Source organism: Lagenorhynchus albirostris, chromosome 9 (assembly GCF_949774975.1).
Source record: "Lagenorhynchus albirostris chromosome 9, mLagAlb1.1, whole genome shotgun sequence".
Classification (NCBI taxonomy): Eukaryota; Metazoa; Chordata; class Mammalia; order Artiodactyla; family Delphinidae; genus Lagenorhynchus; species Lagenorhynchus albirostris.
This window is the reverse complement of record NC_083103.1, coordinates 29,277,929-29,297,728: the sequence shown is the minus strand read 5'-3', so window position 1 is coordinate 29,297,728 and position 19,800 is coordinate 29,277,929.

The window sequence follows — 19,800 nt, the reverse complement described above, 5'->3', positions numbered from 1 at the left end:
TTGGGGAAGGGGGGCCAGTTTTGCTCTTGGTCTTGGCAGTGCTAAAGGGCAATTTTTTTTCAAAGATTTACAGTACCTGGCAACTTTGGGCCAGGCTATAAAGTTCAAGCTCATAAATGTTCATTAGCAGTTCTCTGATCATTACTTTGACATCAATTTTCCAAACGGACACAAAACTTAAATTGTCTCATTATTTCTTCCTTTTATAAAGTACTTATGGTATGTGTGTTTGCACTACATAGATATTAAATAGCTAGATTTCAGGTCATTCTAAACTGGCTTAACCTAGCACTTTTTAAAATAGAGAAGAAATTCAGACTTTTCATTGGTGAGCAATTCCAAGGCAGAGATGATTTGATGGGTCTTTTGATCTGCCTAATTTTGAAAGGTATGAATAAAAATGCCCCTGCAGAGAAACAGAATAGAATGGATAAAGCAAATGTTTGACATGTTAGCATAGCTGGAATGAGATAGAATCCTTACCTCAGATCTAGTGGCTTAAATTTAGCAATAACTAGGGTCTAACTGCTGGGTTCATAATGCTGGAGTGTTTGGAAAAGATGGAGACATAGGTGAAAGTCTACCTTCATTGAAGAGAGAGAGATTTTAAGATCAATAAACAGCACTTAGTTGAAACCACTAATGAGCTACACAACATGTCTCAGAAATCACAAGTTTATTTTGCTTTTGTCAGAAGTTGGAATAACTTGTGTTTGAGGTTGTCAACACGCTAGACTGCAATCTTGTGGTGACCTCTGCTTTTTCTAGTGCCTGAGAAGTGTAAAGTTCCAAGACAAGGGAAGAAGCCCTGTCATCTGAAGCATGCAGTTCATCAGCTTCATGGTAGAAAACAACTTCAGAGGTATCATCTTAAAGCACCAAGGATGTAACTTTATGAAAACCAATTTCTTGACATTCTTCCACACTTCCAACACTCCCACATTTTAAAGAAAAATATACCCTCCTGTGAAGCTGGCACTTTGAAAGTGCGGAACACAGAACTTCACCCTGGTCCCTTCTCTTTTTTCTCTTTGGTGAATTAATGAATATACCTGAGAAGAATTTTTGTGTGTGGTGGGAGGAAACAGGGTAGGGAGAGAGGAAATAAAATGGAGTAAAGAAAATTTGCTTTTATTCTTCTGTTTGGTATTTAGTTAAGACTTGAGTAATTTGGGGGAGTTCTTTCATTTTTCTGACTCAGATCTCTCTTCAAATTGCCATAATTCTTAGTTCTATACTTGGAACAATATGAGTGCCCTCTGGTGGACAAAATGTCATTTTAAAGTTTTTGTGTATATGGACTGAACACCGTAAGTATGGAGAAAATGAGTCCAATATTTCAAATGTCTTCGTTGAACTTCTGAAATCCCTAGAAAATTAGTTCCTCATGTTCTGGTGTGGTGACAGCTAGGAAAATAGTTCGATAAAATAAAGGGATAAAAGGCAAGTGGGGGTGGTGCTCCAGATCCTATTTGCTACAAAAATAGTGTCTTGGAACTGTACATAATTTGGATCCTTAACAGGGAACTCAAATGTCTAAGGGAAGGCTAATAACCCTACTTCTTGGCCATCAATGCAAAGATCTGAAATGCTCTCATTAAGAATGAGACACTAATGAAACAACCTGGGTATAAGCAAAGCCTCTAAAGATCTATAACTGTTGGCATTTAGTGGTTAGAATTCTTGAAAGAAAGAAAGAAAGGGAGAGAAAGAAAGAAAGAAGGAAAGAAAGAAGGAAAGAGAGAGAGAGAAAGGAAGGAAGGAAGGGAGAGAGGAAGGAGAGAGAGAGAAAAAGAAAGAATGAGAGGAGGATGAAATAAAGATCACATGGGTTGTGTAACTCACACATGCCAAACTAATGCAAAAGACTACATCAATGCAGGTCTTTAGGGCTCATAAAGCATGTTTTCTCATTGCTTATTCAGATACACTTTACCTTCTCTGTTGGAGGATGACATGTTAAAGGCTGAAGACAGACTCTCTGGTTCTTCTTTTGAATCTCCCTCAATTTTTGACTTAATACAAAGGACAGCAATCTGATTTAAGATTCACTAAGCTGATAAAGCCCAAGGATTATGGGCAGTGGTACACTAGTAAATGTTTAACAACTGTTTCTCCAGAAAAGAAAGCCCAGCTTTGTAACATTTGCCAATTTCCATGGTGTAAACAGTCTCATCATGGTTGATTTCAAGCTACCAACACAATATCACTGAACATGTAATTGGGAAGAGACACAAACAATTGACTTTCACAAACTGGTATTAGGCAGCTCCAACCCACCACTATATAGAGGACTTTTAATTAATTTTCCTGTAACTTTGACACTTTGATCCATGAAGCTATATTATTTTTGTAATAAGAAAAGAAAAACTCAAATAAAAGTTATTTGAAAAGTTGACCTCTACTGAAGAAATTATTTATAATAAAAGTGTCTTTCATATTGACACGTTCCATATGATACATCTCACAGTCTTTAATACTGTCTAAAATGTTTCCAAATTCACTATGTCACTGGCATCTTGTAAAAAACCTCTAAAATCTGCATATTACCCCTTGACAAAGGAAGAATATGAAAATCAAGGAAGTTGCATCAATATATAGAACTGGTCCTAGAATTCTAGTTTTCTAGCTGTTAATCCAGTGATTTTTCTGTTTTACATGGATATTAAAAAGATAATTTACAACTGAAATTGGTGAATTCACAGTTTTCATTCAACAATAATGTTTACACTATTCACTACTTTGAACAGAAAGGGTTAGCTACAGCTATCTCTTCAAGACACTTCTGACTTCACAAAGCAATGTAAGCCTGGATAATGCTATGCTATCAGTGCTAGGGTCCAAAATAATTACAAAAACCACTACCCCTCCCTATCCTCCATAGACCCAGAAAATAAAAGTAGAGTCTGATTATATTTCCCATCCCATCTTTCCCTTTGTCTCATTCTTTTGTTATTTCAACCAATGTTAATAGAGTCCTTGATAACTCATTTCTGCCAATGTTCCTTACATCTCTGGGCTTAAGAAACTCAAATGCCTAGTTTATCTCCAAGGCTACCCCAAAGCACTGAGTCATGTGAAAATCAGTAGCTTAGGACAGTGGAAAGAGAGCAGACCTGGGAATCAAGAACATCTTCTGTTTATTATTATTATTGAAGTATAGTTGATTTACAATGCTGTGTTAGTTTCAGGGGTTAAGCAAATGATTCATTTATATATATCTATATCTATACTTTTTCAGATCTTTTCCATTATAGGTTAATACAAGATATTGAATATAGTCCCCTGTGCTATACAGTAGGACCTTATTGTTTATTTATTTTTATATATAGTAGTATGTATCTGTTAATCCCAAGCTCTTAATTTATCCCTCCCCCGTCTTTTCCCTTTGGTAACCATAAGTTTGTTTTCTATGTCTGTGAGTCTATTTCTGTTTTGTAAGTAACTTCATTTGTATATTTTAAAAAATTCCACAAATAAGTGATATCATATGATATTGTCTTCCTCTGTCTGATTTACTTTACTTAGTATGATAATCTCTAGGCTCATCCATATTGCTGCAAGTGGCATTATTTTATTCTTTTTATGGCTGAGTAATATTTCATTGTATATATACCCCACATCTTCTTTAACCATTCGTCTGTTGATAGACACCTAGGTTGCTTCCATATCTTGGCTATTGTAAACAGTGCTACTATGAACATTGGGGTGCATGCATCTTTTTGAATTGAGTTTTCTCCAGATGTATGCCCGTGAGTGGGATTGCTGGATGATACGGTAATTCTATTTTTAGTTTTCTAAAGAACCTCCTTGCTGTTCTCTATAGTGGCTGTACCAATTTAAAATCCCACCAACAGTGTAGGAGGGTTCCCTTTTCTCCACATCCTCTCCAGCATTTATTATTTGTAAACTTTTTTATCATGGCCATTCTGACTGGTGTCAGGTGATTCCTCATTGTAGTTTTGATTTGCATTTCTCTAATGATTAGCGAAGTTGAGTGTCTTTTCATGTACCTGTTGGCCATCTGTATGTCTTCTTTGGAGAAATGTCCCTTTAGGTCTTCTGCCCATTTTTTGGTTGGGTTGTTTGTTTTTTTGATATTGAGCTATATGAACTGTTTGTAAAAATATCTTCATTTAAACACTGCTACAGATACTTACTTGTGATTTTCAGCAAGTCACACAATTTCTCTGATCTTCTGTCTCCTCCTCTGAAAATAGCAATGCCTACCTCATAGGAAAGTTGAGAACACTAAATACAATGGTATTGATTTAGTGCTTTTCAAAATGCCTGGCATGTTGTAAACACTTGAAAAATAGTAACAGTAGTAGTTATTGTTCTTATTGTTAGTAGTAATTATTACTATATAATATATATTACTATTTTATAATATAATATATTATTGTATTATAATATAGAATATATTATTATATCTAATAATAGTATAGTAACTATTATTATGAAAATGCTTAGCTGAATATCTGGCGTTTCATTATAGGTACTCAATTAAGATTATTTACTACATAAGAAGATGATGAAATAGCAAATAGCAAAAGACAGAGAATGATGCATATCTCTTTAAACCCCAAACACAATTTCCTAACAGGAGCAACTTAACTACTTTAATATTTCATCTCTATATATTAGCATTCATTTACTCATTTCCATGGCTATTTTTATCTCTCTTTTACATATGAAGAAAATCTGTGGTTAGGAGAATGCAACACTGCCTGCATGGAGGAGATGAATCTTTTAAAAACACTAATTCCCTGTTCTTTAAATCCATGACAAATATATTACTGGACATTATCTGTCTATCATCTACATCTGTCTATCTATCAATCTGTCTATCTATCTATCTATCTATCTAATCTATCCATATATCTATTGGCTAAAACCATCTCCATGCGACTGTACTCTCAGGGACTTATATTGTTGAATAACTGATTAACTGAAACTAACTGATTAAAAGCCTAGATTCTAGAGATTATTTTTTGCCCCCTGCTTTGATGAGATCAGCAACCAATCTTAATCAGGAAGTATTTTTTTTTAAATAAATACCAAGAAAACCAAACAGTGGAGCACTTCTATTCCAAAACTATATCTGGAATTATAGGTTTTCCCTGTATTTGCAAATTTTGGCTGATTCAGTCATTTCTGTGCCTTTTTAAAAATGTGTATTTTTTCTAATTATGGAAAGAGATAGAGATTATGGATAGAGAGCTTGAAGATTTCAGAAAAGCACAGCGGGGTAGTACAAGTCACTCATAGTTCTATAACACAGAGTCAACAACCATCCACATTTTTTTTTTTTTTTTTTTTGCGGTACGCGGGCCTCTCACTGTTGTGGCCTCTCCCGTTGCGGAGCACAGGCTCCGGACGCGCAGGCTCAGCGGCCATGGCTTACGGGCCTAGCCCGTCCGCGGCATGTGGGATCTTCCCGGACCGGGGCACGAACCCGTATCCCCTGCATCGGCAGGCAGACTCTCAACCACTGCGCCACCAGGGAAGCCCCACATTTTTTTGATTCACCTGTACAGGGTGTCTGAGTATATGTGGGTGTCTGCAGGTATACATATGTTTAAAAATAAAATTTATATTCATTGCCTTGTAACAGCTTTTGCTTTAACCTAATAATGCATGAAGATCATTTCTTCATGTTATTCAATAGTCTTCTGTGACCTCGGTTTTAATAATGGTTTGCCTGTGTGTTGTGGGAAGAAATCATGACTTACTCCACTAATTGTCTAGTGTAGGACGTATAGTTTCCAATTTTAGATGTTTGAAATGCTGAGATCCATATCCTTGTTTTTGATTATAAGCTAGTACTTAGTTTTATTTATTTTTGTTTTTAATTTTTTTTTTTTAGTACTTAGTTTTAATTGATGACTTAGAGGTAGATGTATTCAGGACTACTCCAATCTCCTGATGTCCTCTCAGGCACAATATTTAGATTTTCCAACTATACTACTGCTGAATTTGGTGATCTTAAAAGGTTCCTTGGTATTTCCTTTCCTAAAGGGTCGACAGCAAAAAAGGTGAAACTTTGAGAGATGGCTCCTTTCTTGTACCCAGGGGTATATTATAAGGAGAAGCAAGAAACACCAATGAAGCGTGTTGGCTTTATTCTTTGGTGATGGTTTTTCTCTCAGCATTCTTGGAGAAATCCATTCCTTTTCCTGTCTAAGTGACAGGGTTTCCTGCAGGAAACAGAACTGCTCATGCAGATGAGAAGGCTGTAGTCAAGGCAGCCATAGCAGGTGCCATTAGCACAAAGCAGGTGGTAAGAACATATGTGAACTCAGTGTTAGAAAGAGCCACAGCAGTGAGTCAGAAGACTTTAATGAATCCAGATTTCAAGGCACAAGAGGCAACTGTGTGATACGGCAGCCCTAGAGGCAGGACTAAAATCCTTAAATAGTCATTCCTGGATTATCAACTTTTCAGGGATTGGTGGTCAAAACTAAGCATATATTAATATGTTTATAATTAATTATATTTAGCACAACTTCTCAGATATATTTGTTTAGTAATTTAATACTTGCATCATACAATGTGTCATGGTAAGCACACAAATTGTATTCAAAGTAATTCATTTTTTAAAGAGTATAGAATATATAACCAGATATAAAAGAAAGTATTTCAATATATTAAATTATACATTATATGAGTGTGCGTGTGAATGTATGTAAGTCGATAAAAACACATGTGCATAGGCACTTAACTCTGAATTTTCCAGTACCCAAACAAATAAGAGAAACAATTAGTGTATTAGTCTGAGTCCAATGAAGAGAGAAAGAAAGCACAGAGTAATTTTACCAGAGAAAGTTTAATATAAAGAATTATTAATTCTACCTAGAGGTTGGAGTAAAAAGACATTGGGTAGTAAGAAAAATAGAGAGCAACTAAAGAATATAGGAATAGCATATATAAGGAGCAGACATTACCTTCTGGGCTGAGATAGAGCACTTAAGGAAGATACCTCCTTCTTTACCGCAGGGCTGAGATCCAGTCCTTGTGGAGAGGGCTGGTGTGGCTCTGTGGATGGTCAATGTGCTGCTGGCCATATGTCCTTTGGAAGTTGCCAGAAAATCTGTTCTCTAGAGTGCCCAGGAAAGATATACATGGGAACATATCTCACCAGCCACAGCTTGAGAGGATTACAGAGGGAAGCTGCTGGCCAGTGGGTCCTTCTCGCTGTCACACACTGGAGAAGTTGTACATGCTGAGGTGTCTGGTGATGAGAAGCTGACCAATATAAAAAAGGACGTTACATAGTTAGTGGCAAGAGTCTTGCTACAGTTGCTGGACACTAAGGAAGCCATGTGCCCTTCTTCAGGAGCCTGCTGAGAACCTGAGAACATGAAAGCAAAACGCTTCCCCCTGCAATGTCCCTCCAGTGCCCTCTATTGACAAAGCTTAATAATATGCCAGTTGGCAAAGGAAACATGTTAAAGGGCCCACATCCATTTTTGCATAGCAGGCAATGAAGGGTGAATTTAGAGCTGAGAGGTGACAAATTGATAAATGGAAGAATCAGTTATCATATACGCTTTGTCCACACAATGAAATCAGGCCAGTTACCAAATTCTGAGACATTTTCTCAAGCATCCTCATACAAACCCCTTAAAGGAGATATTCTATGATGTAATAATATGATTTAAATGACAATGTCCTTAACAAAACCCATGTTGAACTATATATGTATACATATATATATGTATACATATATATATATATATATTTCTTACAGTATCTTTCTCAATATGTTTACACCAATTTATCCACAGTGGAATTATTCAACTCAAGTCTTATTCATATAATATTTTAACTAAAGAATTTTAGCTATTGTCTGAGGTAGAAATATATAAGTCTGGTTGAGTTTTACCAACCATGTGATCAACAGGCCTGGTGTCTGTGTCAACAAGGATTGTGCCTTCACAATTATTTGTATTTCCAGTAACAAAGAATAGAGCACCATGATGGAACACAGAACAGGAGAAGCAAAAGGGCAAAACCATAAAAGGAAATTTAACCACCATGGTTAAAAAACTTTTGGAAAAAGCTTTTGTGTCCCTCAGTTCTGAGAAGTCAGAGTCTACCAATATACAAAGGACATTACAAAGTAAGTGACAAGAGTCTTGGTATTGTGCTTTATTACAGAGTTGGCAAACTTTATGTTGTCAAATAGAAAATACTTTAGCTTTGTGGGCCGTACTGTCTCTGTTACAACTACTCAACTCTGCTGTTGTAGCTCAAAAGCAGCCAGAGACAATAGTAAACAAGTAAACAAGTTAGTTTACTATAGGTTGTTACCCTGCTTTTTGGGTAAGAGATACTATACAACTGTGTTAGTCTTCTGGGGTTTTCATGTTATACCTTGCCAATGCAGAAACATGCCTGTTCTTTCACTGATCTTGAACAGAGGTCAGCAAAATTCTTTTAGGAAAGGGTTAGGTACTAAATATCTTATAGTTTGTAAGCCGTATATTGGCCCCTGTCACTTTTATTTCTTTTCCTCTTCCTTCTCCATCTTTTTCTTCTCAACAAATCCCTAAACATGTAAAAATCCTTCTCAGCTTGCAGGCCCTACAAAACAGACCATGGACTGTGGTTTTCCTACTCCTGATAGAGAAGAATTGTCTCAAAAGTTTTTCTTTTAAATATTAGAGATTTTGATGGCACACTTAAAGGGAATAAGTTGCATCTGCAGTTTTTTGGTTGTTCCTCAGCATGCTGTGGCTATTTGAGCATAATTGGTTTTTTAAAAAAATAAATATTTATTATTTGTCTGTGTTGGGTCTTTGCTGCCGTACGCAGGTTTTCTCTAGTTGCAGCAAGTGGGGGCTATCCTTCATTCCGGTGCGTGGGCTTCTCATTGCAGTGGCTTCTCTTGTTGCAGAGCATGGGATCTACGCATGAGGGCTTCAGTAGTTGCGGCACATGAGCTCAGTAATTGTGGCTTGCGGGCTCTAGAGCGCAGGCTCAGTAGTTGTGGTGCACAGGTTTAGTTGCTCCGCAGCATGTGAGATCTTCTCGGACCAGGGAGCGAACCCATGTCCCCTGCATTGGCAGGCGGATTCTTAACCACTGCGCCACCAGGGAAGTCCCTGAGCATAATTGTTTTTTGCCTTGACCTTACTCTCTTATATATTCATAATTGAAGGTTCTCTCATGCTCCAACAAATACCTAATCTTTCTTGGATTGCAGTTTGACATTACACAATATCTTTTTATCTTTTATTCCTTGCAAATTGTATGCCATTCTATAATTATTTGCCTGTCCCACTTAATTTAACATTTTATTGTAGATGTTGCCTTAAAGATATTTATCTCTGTTGAAGCAAAACATTTTCTTGCCTATCGAAAATGTTTGTCAGCCTGCCTTTAAAGGTTAGTAATATACACTTTATTCCCCCTAGTAAGGTGTGGCAATATTTGAGCTTGTGAACTACTTAACCGTGATGCTTTTACTGTGCCTGTGGGAAGCTGCACCAGAACAAACTGTATTTTCAGGCGATGTTTAACAGAGTGTAGAAAAGAAGAGTTCTAGAAGTTGTTTCTATGTCCATCCAGGTTACAGTTGCACTGTCCTTGAGGTAAGTACTCGAGAGCTGATAAGAAAGAGGGTTGAGGGCTACTTAGAGACACTTGTAATACCAGACTCAAACCACATTCTCCTTGGAGGCACAAAGAATTCTTTTTCTTGTGTTAGACTGAGTGTTAAGAGTCAACTGAAAATTATACAAGGATTCACATCTTGGTTCAATGTAGTCCCACTTGTTTATTTTAGCTTTTGTTGACTTTACTTTTGGTGTTGAATCTAAAAATATCATTGCCAAGAACAATGTTACCCTTATGTTTTTTTCTAGGAGTTTTAGAGTTTTAGGTCTTAAATTTGAATCTTTAATTCATTTTGAGTTGATTTTTGTTTATGTTGTAAGGTAAGGATCTGGTTTTATTCTTTAGCATGTGAATGTCCAGTTTTCACAACACCATCTGTTAGAGACTATCCTTTCTCCATTGTATATTCTTGACTTTTTCATAAATTAATTGACAATACATGCATGGGTTTATTTCTTGGCTCTCTATTCTACTACAATATCATACTGCTTTGATTACTTTAGCTTTGTAATATAGTTTGAAGGAAGTGTGATTCCTCCAGCTTTGTTCTTCCTTCTCAGGATTGCTTTGGCTCTTCAGGGTCTCTTGTGGTTTCATACAAATTTTAGGATTGTTCTTCCTATTTCTGTGAAAAATGCCATTGGAATTTTGATAGGTGATTATAGCTGATAACACTGTATTGTATAATTGAAAATTTCTAAGAGAGTACAACTTGTGTTCTCTCTCCATATATATACACACATATATATAATGATGAATGTGTTAATTAAGTAGATGGGAGGAATCTTTTCATAATGTATACATAAATCATATCATCACAATGTACACCTTATATGTCTTACAATTTTATTTGTCGGTTGTGCCTCAATAAAGCTGAAAAAAAATTCACAAGTCAGAAATTTCTATTATAACCTGGCTTTTTGCTGCTATTGTAAACTCGGGACAACTCAGTTACCTCCTCTCTTATTAGTTTTTTCATTTATGAAATTGCAGTTAAAATCCTTTACTTTGTTATAATGATTAAATAAGATAACATATACACAGCAAAGCACTCTATGTATAAAAATGATACCATTTATTAAACATCTGCCCTGTGCCAGGCATTTTTGTGATCTATCCCCTGTAAAAAAAAACCCTACATTACCCAAGTATCATTTCCTTAAGAGTCTGATGAAGACAAAAACACGTCAGCTAGTTTATTGTAAAGGATGTATACATATTAGATAGTATTTAATAAATTATCCCTTTCAAGTCACACATTTATATTTAAGAGGGATCTAGAATTCTTTTATTTATTTATTTATTTATTTTTGCTGTATTGGGTCTTCGTTGATGCTCATGGGCTTTCTCTAGTTGCGGCGAGCTGGGGCTACTCTTTGTTGCAGTGAGCAGGCTTATTGTGGTGGCTTCTCTTGTAGTGGAGCATGGGCTCTAGGTATGTGGGCTTCAGTAGTTGTGGTGCTTGGGCTCGGTAGTCATGGTTCATGGGCTCTAGAGTGCAGGCTCAGTAGTTGTGGCTCATGGATTTTGTTGCTCTGCAACATGTGGGAACTTCCAGACCAGGAAGTCCCCTGCATTGGCAGGCAGATTCTTAACCACTGTGCCACCAGGGAAGCCCCTAGAATTCTGTTTAAATGAACATCTATTCAACAGAATTGAATTGATCATATTCAGTACATGGAACACCAGCATCAATCATTGTAAAGTATTATTTTTTATTTTGTTATTTTTATATGAATCACTCAATATCAACTTGATTCCCCCAATATCCAATTGATTCCCCTATCCCTCATATATACCCACCCCAATCTAATGTATGTATTGTATTTTCTTCCAATTAAGCTTCCACATATTTATGTGGATATGTTTTTCTCTTGAAAAATGTAACTATGTTTTCATTAATGAGCTTTTAAAAAACACACTATATAATGTTATAAATTTAATTTGATTATTTCTTTTTAAAATTTGAACTTAGTACTGAGAGGAATCTATCTTTGCTTATATATTGAAATGTATTATCAGTTCTGAGGGCTACATGAAGCAACAGATGTGTATGTATATTGTTCATTTGTTCCCCTTCTTGGTAGACAGATAGACTAACTCAAACTCCTGACTACCATGAACAATACTGCAATGAACATCCACTATGGTAGACTATGACTGTTCATCAACATTAACTGACCTTCTTGTGGAGAGGTATTCTTCTCCACTATGTTGAGCTTGGGACTTAGTCATGTGAATTACTTTGTCTGATGTGGTTGTTTGGAATGTGAGCAGAAGTGACACATATCACTTCCAGGTGGAGATATGTGTAGTATGTACTTTGCCTCTGCTGTGACCAATAATGTTCCAGATAATTCCTGCTCTGTCAGCCTGGGTCCTAGAGTCAGAGTGATTATGATAAGAGCCATCCTGCCATAGAGTGTACAAACAGCACAGATGAAAAATAAATGTCGCTATTATGAGCCAATAAGATTTGGAAAATATCCGTTACTATGACAAAACCTATCCTATTCTGACTGATATAAAAATTGGTGTCATGATTAGATGAGATTATAAAAATTTTCCCTTGAGGGAGGGTTGAGGATATTTTGTTTGTAGAAAGGAGAATGAATCCAGTATTTGTGACCACAGAGGTGAACTCTCATGGTCATTAGCACTGTTCCAAAATGTCAGTTTTCTTACTCTAGATGTAGGGTAGGATTGTATTTTTTACCCCATTGGGACTTGTATTCTTGTGTGCTTGGTGTGGAAATTTCTTTGACCTATTTACTCAGGAGCTGGACAGCTAAATTACAACCTATGTAGCTTTTCACAGTGGATATACCAGGTTACTCTCCAAGAATCCTTCCAATTTATGATGTTCTAAGAAACACTTTACATATACACCTACCTTTTGTCAATCTTTTGGGTAAAATTTGGTATATTATTATTGCCTTCAGGATTCCTTTGAAGGCCTGTTCACTTAATCTTGATCATTTTGAATCACCTTCTATGAACTGTGTTGGTTTAATTTTTGGCCATTTAGGCAGTGTTTCTTATAGTTTTCTTGCTGATTTTCTGGAATTCTTTGTATATTTTGGATGTTAAACTCTTGTCAGATTTTGATAGTGCAAATATCTTCTCTCAGTCTGCCACCCATCTGTTAACATTGACAATGATGTTCATTAAACAAAAATCTTTTATTTTATGTAATTTCATTAGTTTTTCTTTTCATGGCCTGTAATTTTGGAGTCTATTTAAAGAAATATTTCCCTAGTCCCAAACTAACAAAAATAGTCTCCTACTTCAACATGTATCATTTTATAATTTCACCTTTCTCATTTAGGTCTTTAATCTATTCAGAGTTTAATTTTTATGTAATATGTGAAGTGGGAAATATGACATTTTTTTCTTGGCATCATTTTCTAAATAATTAATATCTTTTCCACCGATCTTTGATGCCACCTCTATCATATAGTAGAGTCTCATATTAAAGGATCTGTTTCTAGGTTTTCTACCATATTCCATTATTCTCTTGGTTAACTCCAAGGACCACACTGTTGATAAGTATGACTTGTTAGTTATTGGCCTAACCATGTATTGGTCCACAGATGTCTATTTTTCCTTAAAAATTTTAGAATAAATTTGTTTAATTTCTCACTGTTACTTGTATTGGAACTACATTAAATTTATATGTCATTTGGTGGCGTTGACACGTTTACAATGCTGTCCTGTCCAAGAATGAAGTATACTTCTCTATTCATTCAAGATTTTTGGGAAAGGTGTGCAAAGTCATCTAAAAAAGTTTAAAATTTTTCTCCACAAAAGTCTTGAGCACTTTTATAAGCTTCATTCCTAGACTTTTTTTTTTTTTATTGCCATGTCATTTGCTGGTTATTACTGATGAAGAGGAATGCTACTGGTTTTGAGGACTTGATTTTGTCTCTAGTTACTTTGGTCAAATCTTATTAGTTCTAATGGTTTATCTACTGATATTCTTTCTTTTTTTTTTCTTCATGTAAATAATATAATTTGTTATGTCTTAAAATTGGTAACCAATTTGTATTATCCCTTCTAATCCCTTTCTCTTTTTCCTTCTCTCTTTCTTTGCATGCCACTTTATTGTGTTGGTCAGGACTTCTAGCACCATGTTAAACAACTGAAAGGACAGCACATACCCTTTTCTTCTCCCAACCTAAAATGATATAAATTTAAAATTTCACACTGTGTATGATGTTTGCTCTAGCTTTTGTCAGGCTATTATCATCATTATTTTTATCAAGTTGACAGTTTCTACTTCTCGTTTTCTAAGAGGGTTTTAAAAATCAAAACAAAATGTCTTACATTTATCATAAGATTTTTCTTTATATATTAAAGTGACTGTAGAAATTGTCTTCTTTAATGCATTATGTAGTAAATTACATTTTGATTGATATTTAGCCATCTAAGAATTTCGGAAGCAAAGCCTACTTGTCTTAATTTTTTTAAAGTATGCAATTAAATTTAATTAGCTAATCTAGGATTTTTGCATACATGTTTGTAAATAAAATTGACCCAAATTTTCTTACTTTATTATGACTTTATGTGATTTAAATATAGATGTTATACTAGCTCTTAAAATGGGTTGAATAACTTTTATTACTTTTACATTTTCTGGAAAAACTTGAGTATATGATTGTTATCTGTTTCTTTAAAATTTAATGAACTCAATCATACAACTATCTGGGTCTGAAATGTTTTGGGAGAGATTGTGGAAGATGGGAAGCTTTTAAAATGATTATCATCAATTTCTTTAATGATTTTGGTATATTAATATATTCTATTTCATCATACGCCTATTTTGACATTTTCCATCTTTTTCAGGATATTTACTAATTTAATCTAGATTTTTTTTTTGTCACGGACTTCTTTTAGGCTTTTAATGAATCTTTTGCTATTCAATATTTTTCTGTAAGTATGAAAATAATCAGATGGTCAATGATAAAATTCAAATCCTAAGACTTCCCAATATCTATTTATGCCAGCATTTTCACTTGCATTATCAGCTATCCAGAAAGTTTGAATTAAGAGTTCTACTTCTTTTAAAGGAAACTGTTTTGATTTTGTTTTTAATTATAACCCCATATCCAGATGTTTCCAGTATATATCTTTGGAGAGCAATTTTTAAAAATTGAAGTGTAACTGATTTACAATATTAGTTTCAGGTATACAATGTAGTGATTTGATATTTTTATATATTATACTCTATTGAAAGTTATTATGAAATAATGACTATATTTCCCAGTGCTGTACAATATATCCTTATTGATTATTTATTTTATACATAGTGGTTTGTGTCTCTTACTCCCATATCCCTATCTCACCCCTCCCCGCTTCCCTCTCTCCACTAGTAAACATTAGTTTGTTCTCTATGAGTCTGTCTCTGTTTTGCTACATACATTCCTTTGTTTTATTTTTCAGATTTAACACATAAGAGATAATCTAGAGTATTTGCCTTTCTCTGTCTGACTTATTTTGCTAAGCATAATACTCTCTCCACATTGTTGCAAATGGCAGAATTTCATTCTTTTCTCAGCTGAATAATATTCCATTGTGTGTGTGTGTATATATATATACATATATATATATATGTATATATATATATATATATCCATTCATCTGTTGATGGACACTTAGGTTGCTTCCATATCTTGGTTATTGTAAATAATGCTGCTGTGAACATTGGGGTGCAAGTATCTTTTCGAATTAGTGTTTTTGTTTTTGTTTTTTTTCAGATATATACCTAGGGGTGGAATTGCTGGATCATATGGTGGTTCTATTTCTAGTTTTTTTTAGGAAACTTCATACTATTTCCATAGTGGCTGCACCAATTTACAGTCCCACCGACAGAGTAGTAGGGTTCCCTTTTCTCCACATCCTTGCCAACATTTGTTATTTGTAGAGTTTTTGATGATAGCCATTTTGACAGGTGTGAGGTTATATCTCACTGTGATTTTGATTTGCATTTCTCTGATGATTAGTGACGTTGAGCATTTTTACATGTGCCTGTTGGGCATCTGTATACCTTCTTTGGAAAAATGTCTATTCAGGTTTTGTGCCCATTTTTTAGCTGGGTTCTTGTTTTTTGGTATTGAGTTTTATGAGCCATTTATATATTTTTGGATATTAACTCCTTATAGGTCATACCAGTTGCAAATATTTTCTCCTATTCAGTAGGTTGTCTGTTTTTTTGTCAACGGTTTCCTTTGCTGTGCAAAAGCTTTTAAGCTTAATTACATTCCATTTGTTTATTTTTGCTTTTATTTCTTTTGCCTTAGGAGACCAATCCAAAAAATTATTGCTACAATTTAGAAAGAGTGTTCTGCCTATGTTCTCTTCTAGGAGTTTTGTGGTTTCAGGTCTTACATTCAGGTCTTCAATCCATTTTTAATTTATTTTTGTATATGGTGTGAGGAAATGCTCTAATCTCATTCTTTTACATCTAGCTGTCCAGTTTTCCCAGTGTCACTTATAATTTCATCTAGATTTTTTAATGTAACTCAATATAGTTGTTCATAGTGTTTTTCATAATTCTAAAAATCTCTTATTTTTTGTAGTTATTTCCTCTTTTTAATTGTTTATTTGCTTCTTTGCTCCCCCAAATCTGTCACATTACTTTTTTGTATTATTATTCTTTTCAAAGAACCAGCTCTTGGTTCAGTTAATAATGTATTTTACCCCTCTTTTTCTTTATTTCATCAATTTCTAACATTTTATTACTTCCTTTTTATCTCGTTGGGTTTACTCATTTGCATTTTTTTTTCTTGAGTTGAATGCATGGATCATCTGTCTTTAATAAAGTCTAGTTCACTGAACAACCCGACTTCTGCAAGATACAAGCACAACGCAGTTTCATTATTTTTTTCAATTGCTTCTTTCAAATATTTTCTGCTGAGTCTCCCTTTCCCAGCCCTTAGGATGGTCTCAGGCAGCTCTCATCATTTCCTGGTCACTTTCAAGTATTAAAAAGTCCAGTCTTATTTAGTGTGGTTTAAAATTTAGTCTCACATCAATCTGGTGTTCACCCTCTTGATAGCCTTGATTTTGGTCAGGCTACAGTCTGAGTGGGAGGAAGGTCTGTTGCCTTTTTACTTCTCCCTCATTATTATTTTAATTCTAGTTTCTCTAGTGTTGCAAAATGGAAGGAGAGATTAGAGAAAAGGTTAGAAACCAAAATAAATGCTTTTTACTTATATGATGTTTTCTTAACCTTCTCTTGGCTGGTGTTTCCTTCTAGGGTACAAGGGTCTAAATGTAGGCTCTCTCATAGGGTACCTCTGTGTGTTTTTCAGAAGCTCTGAAGGACTCCTCCCACTGCTCTGATTCCTGGTCAGAGATACTTGCTCTGCTATGACATAGTCCAACTCTTCCCAGCTGTGCTCTCAGAACTACATCCTACAACTTTTTGCTGGAGGACTCTTTGCCTTGGCATCTAGCCCTTTTGAGCAAGGCAGTTAATGCCCATCTACTTTCCCTTGTGTTCACATGGCTTATGGGACACTCATACATTGTACAGCTTTGTCCATTGTGGCCTTCTTTCAATATCGTGGACTGTCCCTTTTAACATCCTGGTTGTTTCCTTTCTGTCATATGTCTTTTTTATTGGTTAATGGATTTAGACTTACACATTTTCCCCTAGGTACTGAGGTACTGCTTTAGCTACTTACAAATATTGGCATGTATCAATAGTATTGGGTTGGCCAAAAAGTTCGTTCAGGTTCTTCATAACATGGCACAGAAAAATCCAAACGAACTTTTTGGCCAGCCCAATATTTTATTGCCATTCTACTCAAATCCTTTTGAAATTTCTTTCATGATTTTCCCTTTACCAAAGAGTAAGTTTGTAGTATTTAACTACTATATAGATTTTTAAAGTTCATTTTAAATTAATTTTTAATTTCATTATACTTTGGTAATTTGTAGAATATAATCCGTGTGATTTTGGCTCTAGATGTCATAACACAAGTGATTGACTCCAATATGTACATCTCAGACACCACGGGCTGGCACAAGGGAAAATGACCTGGGTCAGGGAATTTTTGTATATGGTGCTGACTCTATTGCTTATAACGGGAGAGCGTAATTAACTAGAAATCTATAATTCAAACTTTTCCCATGTGGAAGAATAGGGAATCCGAAGTTGACAAGAGAAGCAAGACTAGAGGATATGGAAAGAAAGCTTCCTCACAGAGTCCTCTCACCATATTAGTTTTCCCCCTTTTGGAGGTATATTTTGAGAATATTCAATGTTCAAGGCATTACAGTAGGTCTTTGGGGGATTCCAACTGAATCTGTAATTGGGGACTGTGGCAGAAACTGGCTAGATGCTCACCAAAGACATTTCCCCTTCTTTCTGTGCACACTGCAAACCTACCCTCCCAGCTCACTTGTACTAGGGTGAAACCATGCAACCACTCCTCATGAATGAGACCAAGGCTGTCTAGAGTGAGTACAGCTTCTCTGTGCTCTTTTTGTTTCCTTGCAACCAGACAGATTCAGAGTCTTAAGTGGAAGATCCCAAGACCTTAGCAGATGGCACAGCCACCAGATGGAAGGAGCAGCCTGGAATACTATGTGACTGAGAAAATCAGTCTATTTCCCCACCCCCTCCACCCTATCCTTACTGAATCACACTGGATTGTGATACAAGCCACAAATCAGTATTCATTTTGTTAAACCACTGAGATCATGGGATTGTTTAGCACAACAGCTAACATTTACTCTTCCTAATACAAGGAATTTATGGACTGGTAGAAAAAAATAATATGAATATAGAAAATTACAATACAAACTGGAAAGTGAGACGCACCATGTAAGAGGTGAAGAACTTCTGTTCCTTTGGGAGAATCAAAAATTTTATTGGAGGAGATGACAGCTGAGCCAGGTAATAAAACTTTAGATAAGATGTAGATACTTGGAAATGAGAGAGGCAGAGAGTGGATAATTATTTCAGAGGTAAAAATAAAAGAATAGAGGGGGGAATTGGGAGGTATGAATAGATTACATATCAGATGTTAGTTTGGGTGGCAAGAAAGTTACATGATGGGAGGAAGGTGAGAAGTAAGATTGGGGAGGTAGAATTCTGAATTCCAGTCAAGGAGCTAGAATTTTATTCTCTATGTTTTTTGTTTGTTTGTTTCATTTTTAGTACAGAGGAATAGGAAAAAGTAGTTTGAAATGATGTTTCAGATGACCCAGTCGATCTAAAAGATGACAAAAATGAACTTATCTATGTAACAGAAACAGACTCAGAGACACAGAGAACAGACTTGTGGTGGCCAGGGAGGAGGGGTTGGGGGAGGGATGGATTGGGAGTTTGGGATTAGTAGATGCAAACTATTATATATAGAACAGATAAACAACAAGGTCCAACTGTGTAGCACAGGGAATTATATTCAATATCCTGTGATAAAACATAATGGAAAAGAATATGAAAAAGAATGTGTGTATATGTATAACTGAATCACTTTGCTGTACAGTAGAAATTGACACAACATTGTAAATCAGCTATACTTCAATTAAAAATTTTAAAAATTAAAAAAAATGACCCATTTGAATGTTGAGCTCAGTAACACCCTATCCCATTGTTGCAATAAAATCCCTAATCATAGAAATGCCGAATAATAGAGTAAAAGACACAGAGAAAAGTTTGTATAAGATGGAGTTAGAGAAGAGATAGAAGCCAGATCATAGCGTTACATTCAGGAGGGTGGATTTTCTTCTAAGTTCCATGGGACGTCATCAGAGGGTTTCAGGCAGAAGAATGCTATGGTTTGATTTGTGTGTTTAAAAGACCGTGACTGACTGCTGTGTGGAGAATGGACAGTGGGTGGGTAGGAGTGGAAGCAGGGCACCAATTAGGAGGTGATGACTGAAATGGAGCAGGTCCTCTCAAAGCATTTGAAATCCTAGTTTCAGTATGTTCATTTGGGGAGAGTAATGCATTTGTAGGTCAAGGCAAGAAGTTAGAAGAGAAATACATTTTTGCAATTCCTCAAAGTAGAAGTACAAAAACAAATAGCCAACCAAATGAATAAATGAATTTATAAATAATCAAAACAGAGTAATAGCAGAAAAAAAGCACTAAACAATCTTTCTTAGTAATAGAAGGTAGATCAAAAACATCTCAGAAAAGCTGACTCTGATCACCCTGTC